The 6,000-nt window shown below is 34.0% G+C and overlaps 1 long non-coding RNA gene across 1 annotated transcript; it reads right to left on the minus strand.

Moving 5' to 3' along the window:
- Window positions 1-2,323: 2,323 nt before the first annotated feature.
- On the minus strand, window positions 2,324-4,478 carry LOC148114636 (uncharacterized). The gene is made up of 2 exons (XR_015732869.1): window positions 4,009-4,478; window positions 2,324-2,606 (listed from the first exon to the last, which is right to left on the minus strand). It is a non-coding gene; the product is annotated as an uncharacterized LOC148114636 (long non-coding RNA).
- Between the last annotated feature and the right edge of the window lie 1,522 nt (window positions 4,479-6,000).

The raw sequence follows: 6,000 nt of genomic DNA on the forward strand, positions 1-6,000 counted from the left end.
ACCTACTCATTGAAAAGAAATGAAGAGCTGTAACCCCTAAATCAGAAGAGTTAACACTTTAAAGTAACCTAAAATTAGTTCACTGAACAGGAGTAAAATTGAATACAGTAGCTATACATATCCTTTTATTTTTTTATTCTTTTTGAAATCTACTATTTAATTTGTTTTTATTATACTTTTAAAAATTCAAACTACCTATGGCTTCACAAAAATATTTTTTTAAAAAAATCATAAAGTGTGTTTGCCAGTAAACACAATGTCGTTTTTTGCTAATACCAAGAAAATTTGTCCTAAAGCACTTGTTCCCCGCTCAAGACACGGTAGCTGCTAATGAGGAAAACACCGCAAGAACCTCATTGAAGTGTTTTTCTTTGTTTATCTTCTGGGAGTTTCTTCTGACATAGCATAAGATTCCCTAAGTATCAATGAATCTGAAAATGTTCATATTCTGCCAAGAATCAAGTTGTAAAGTTTGTATGCCAGCACTTTAAATTAATCTAAAATAATACAAAAGGGAATTTGCCATCTTGGAAGGGTTTCTACAGCCTCATCACTATTGTCTCAATTAATAAAAGTGTTTCATATCACTGAAGCGATTTCTCTCTTTTGTAGCCAATTATGACACCAATGGATGGTGTCTCTCTAAGGATGTATATCGAAGCAGATAGGAAATCACAATGTAACAAAATCTATGATTATACTTGATTCTTTGCTGGAAGTAGTTGCCTTGAACAATATCATAGTTCCCTTCTAAAACATAATTTTCAGCCAGGTGCCAAGCCTTCCCATGAGCCCTACTAATTCAACATGTAAATTAAAATGTAATAATCTGTCCAGTTATGTTAATCTAAACCATTGTCATATAGCTTCCCTGAAATTGTAGAATCAGAAGCAGAAATTGAAACATGTTCTTCTTTGCACCTATGAGCCATTTACAAGTTTAAGAAAATTTGTAGCTCTAGAGGCAGTGCTCATCTGTTTCATAGAAAAGCCCACAAGTCAATCTCTGTAACTACTAAGACCAGTTATCTGAATTTTGGGACTGCTTTGGCTTTTCAGTGGAGACAGTACTGACCTAGATGGTCCAACCTTCTGTCTTGCTATACCTTGTTTTTATGGTCCACCCTGGGATTATGATAAAGATCAACTTCATGGTTTATTTTTTTAAAAAGTCCAAGTTTGCACAACAGAAGGCAAGTAAAGCCAATTATTAATATTACAATGATTTATACAACTTGATAATTAATATGTTTTATACTGTTTCCTACATGAGCCCCCTGAAATATAAAATAATAATTAACTCCATACAAAAAGTCATCGGATAAAACAATAACAATATAAACTTTAATTAAGGAAATAATATTATTCTGTTCACTTTTTAATTTGATAGATAAATATTATAGTACCCCTGTCTTGTGCCTTTAAGCATTAATAGTCAATTCTGACACATCAGAACAAAAATCTATGAACATATACTCACACACATACTTATGTGGACAATATGTGCATACATGAAGAGAACATGAATGCATACAATATAAATAATCATTTTATTGTGTTTTTTTTTCATACCTACACAAACATTTGTTAAAATTCCCTAATAAGCTTTCTAATAAGAAGTAATATTTCAAAATCTTGGATGGAGGAGGGGGAGAAAAAACATATCACAGTACCATGAAATATGTCTTTTAAAAAATTGTTTTCCTATTCAGCCAAGCAGCTATGTTTTGTTATAAATATGTGAAATTACCAGATTGTCCTGGATTTCTTTTCTTAAAAAATAAAAATGGGGAGTCACTGCATCATTAAGCTTTGAATGAATATAATGTAACTATTGAAGCTGCTTAAAATATTTCCTAACCATAAATTATTATCCAAAAATATTTTTCAAGCAGATAAAAAGAGTTGTCAATTCTGCATAGCGAATGTCTCATAAGGGGCTCATTTATGGTTGAAAACTGAATAAAAGCAGTAAATTAAGAACAGACGTAACCATAGAGAAACTGTAATCCGCTGCAGATTTCTCTGGTGAATGAAGTATTGTTGTGTGGATTTGCTCTCCTTGCTTGTACAGTTAACCACTCACATCTGTGACTGGAGTGGACTCCATGCACACAGATGAATTTTATTCCATAACTCCTCCCTCACAGCCTCTCTGAAATAAGCACATGCTAGTTAACCAAGCCTTCAGAAACTGCCCTTTCTGTTTTGTTGGACCCTTTGCTATTGAAAGCTAAAAAAACATTCCTGGACATGAGCACAAGTTCAAAAGGCTTAGTAAGAAAGATGATGCAAAAACACTGACTAAAAATATACATTTACAGCAGTGCAAATACTTAGTTTTATAGGCATATAAACTGCAACATTTTGGTTTGAATCAAGTCCTCATCTTTCCTGCCATGCTTGTCACTAGTATACAAAATTAGCACCCTGGGGTACTTTGAAGACTTGACAGGAATTCAATTTGGCTTTATTTCTCTCAGTTAAATAACGTACAGAGCCAATCAGATATCTTCCTTGAATCAGCTTCGGGAAATACTCCATGCCCAAGAATTTCCTTCTTCTCCCACTCCATTCACCATCACGAACCATCGGAATCCACTGGACTGCAGAGCCACAAATAAAAGTTAGTATCTGACATCTGGAATGCTTCATGATCTCAGAAGTAAAGTAAATGATTTTTTTATAGGAGGCATTGCTTAAAATATAAGACATTTTTATTTTGACCAGTGCGTCACTTTTCTTATTCCTCAGGATTTCTTACCCTTATCATCCCATCATAATATTTCACAGGTTGTTTCAACCCACACCACAACTGATTCTCAATGCAAGTTCAGAACGCTAAAGAACCTTGCTTAAGAACAAATAGGAATTACCACCAATAAATAACTTTTACTGTTTCCATCTAGATATCAGTGGTAAATTCAAATAATATGAAGTTAGCTCTACTGCTGGATTCCCAATATTTAATTCTCAGCTTTTTACCGCTTTTTACCAACTAGTAGCTAATATCTCCAAAATGCCCTTCTTCTCCAGTAATTTTAGTTGCTGGATAAATTTGTATTATCACCGGACAGCAGGAGCAGAGGAGAAAGATGGTCTCAAGTCATCAGGACAACAAAACAAGTAGGTCTATTTTCCAAGCACATAACAACAATTACAGTTTGTCAGGTCTGTGAAGATCATTGATGCACATCAGAGGTGGGTTTCAGCAGGTTCTGACCAGTTCTGGAGAACCGGTAGCAGAAATTTTAAGTGGTTCAGAGAACCGGTAGTAAAAATTCTGACTGGCCCCACCCCCATCTATTCTCTGCCTCCCAAGTCCCAGCTGATTGGGAGGAAATGGGGATTTTGCAGTAACCTTCCCCTGGATTGAGGAGGGAATCGAGATTTTACAGTATCCTTCCCCTGCCATGCCCATCAAGCCATGCCCACCAAGTCATGCCACGCCCACCAAGCCACACCCACAGAACCAGTAGTAAAAAGTTTTGAAACTCACCACTGATGCACATGCATACTAGTTTTGTGTATGAATATAATATATCTGATAATGCAATACTTGAACAGAAATATTATGTTCACATTATACTCAGATGGAAGTTATTGATGTGTTTGATAAAAGATGAAACCTGTCCTATCATTAAACCTTGAAATAAATTTAAAGATTAAATTGCTCCAATTAAGAGCACCCTAAAATATTTCCTATACATAAATTATGAAACATCGTATGAGGACAAATATAGAATCCTATACACATATTTACAGCTTTGTTTTATTTTTTCCCCTTAACTTAGAATAATGAAAGAATGAATGAGCCAGGCCTCACTATATGTGAAGACTAAACGGTATAATGATAAACGGAACATTTCCAAACATTGTGAAATGAGAGAATTTATGTTAATTTGTCTATCTTCCTTTGGTTTTTATTCAATGATGCACTCATAGAAAAAAATGAAAGAAATGAGCTGTGCTTTCACTACTAGTGGAATAACATTTGAAGTAACTTACTTGAACAATGGTGTTTCAGCAGGCAGAAATGAAAATTGGTCTGATACTTGCAAGAAGATGAGACAAATCTTACACAAATAAGACTCTGTGTACAGATAGTGGAAAAAAAATGCCTCTGATCTTTCAGCTCTCTTAGAACCCAGATTGCAACTTTAGTTCAATTTCAATTGAAACAAATTGAAGGTAAAATCTGAATGACTATGTTAAACCTGAGCTATTGGAAAACTGTTTTTGGGTCAAACTTTTTAAAAACAAATGCCATTCTAAAACTCATTCCCTTCCCACATGAAAGCACTAATAAGCATAATTAAAATTAGTAAGGGATTTGCTGTTCTGCAGCAAGTCACATTTTGCAGAAAAGGTTAGAGGTTCATTCACTACAGCACATCTAAAACGTAGAGATGATAGGTGAAAGGGTCTCTCTTGAAAGTGCTGAAAAAAACAATCATTTAAAAGGTCAGACTTTCATTTTTAAAAAAAAGCAAAAAAAAAAGTCTTTAGTAAGCAACTAAATGCATGTTTTTGTATGAGGGGTAAATGTTGCATTTTAAAAGGTTAGAAAAAAATTTAAATAGGCTGTGGTGTTAGAAAGAAATCTCTGGTTTGTTTTAAAGTCAAAACTCTAGTGTTGTACATTTCTTGAAAATCTGATATACCACCAAAGAGTTGTTCCATTCAAGATTATGACAATTTTGCAGACAAGAATGAAGCTGAGAGTTAATTGATTCTTACCAGTTTGTTCTTATTTAACTGATCTACAATGATCACAAGGATATATTTCTAAATGTAAGTTATTCTTGGTTGCAGAAAATTGAGTGGACTTTCTCCATGTAAAATTATGCTACAAATTATATGCATTTATAAGGTAGTATGTGCTATATTTCCAAGTAAATGTTTATATGATTGGGCTGCTGAATTGTATGTATGTATGTATGTATGTATGTATGTATGTATGTATGTATGTTATTCAACACTTGACAAGAAACAACATAGAAAATCTGGCCTCACAACTTTCAACAGTACCTTTCTTTGTGAATACATGTCCATCAACAATAAATGAAGGAAAGAATGACTTATTCTGGTTTTCCAGCAAAAAAATGCATTTGTGGTAAATAGTATTATAAATCTAACATAGGTGGGTGAGTGGATAGAGATAGATAGGGATGGACGGAGAGAGAGAGAGAGAGAGAGAGAGAGAGAGAGAGAGAGAGAGAGAGAGAGAGAGAGAGAGAGAGAATTAAACAATCAGAAACAAAAACTAAGTCTACCAACTAGGTTATTTAGAAACCAAATCAAAGAGATAGCTTATTTAATAAAAAAAACCCTTGATTTGTTACAATATCTGTCTGCAGCAGATCAATACATGACTCATAACATATTGTGAACTGAAAATTTGATTCTCTTCCTTCCAAGCACTGTTTCAAATCGGTATTCATTTTGTCTGAGTCTTACTGCCCAGTCCTTGCTTATGGTACTATAAAATCTTTAGACAACATGGCAGGAAGAAATATTTCTAAACTCTTCATAGTTAATAGGATGTTACGGTTATTCCCCCTTCTTTCTGCCTTTATGGAGTGCAAGGCTAGAAAGAGATATTGTTTTGTTAGTCATGGGTAGCTTTCATTGAAACATTATTTTTCTAGTAGTTGCAAGAATGGATATAGATGAGTTACTGTTTGATATATTTAAAAGAAAATCTGCTTTCCCTATCTCTAAACCCAACTTAAATTCTTGGCAATTTCTGTATTGAGATCTACTTCTCTGTAACACATGAAGGTAACAGAGAACAGCTTCAAAGGAACACCTAGTATTTGTTTCAGAGGAATAATTATGTCCACTAAAATTGTCCTCTTTAATTTGCTTTGCTTTACATTTGAGAGGACAGCAAAATCTATTTCCCAGACAATTTTGCATAGCTAAGATATTAATACTGTGGGATTTAATTGTATCCTGCGTTTAAATACATTGTGGGTGAAACCCTAGACCTCTCCT

The sequence above is a fragment of the Pantherophis guttatus genome, chromosome 3 (assembly GCF_059756535.1).
Source record: "Pantherophis guttatus breed Tessera chromosome 3, ASM5975653v1, whole genome shotgun sequence".
NCBI classification, from domain to species: domain Eukaryota; kingdom Metazoa; phylum Chordata; class Lepidosauria; order Squamata; family Colubridae; genus Pantherophis; species Pantherophis guttatus.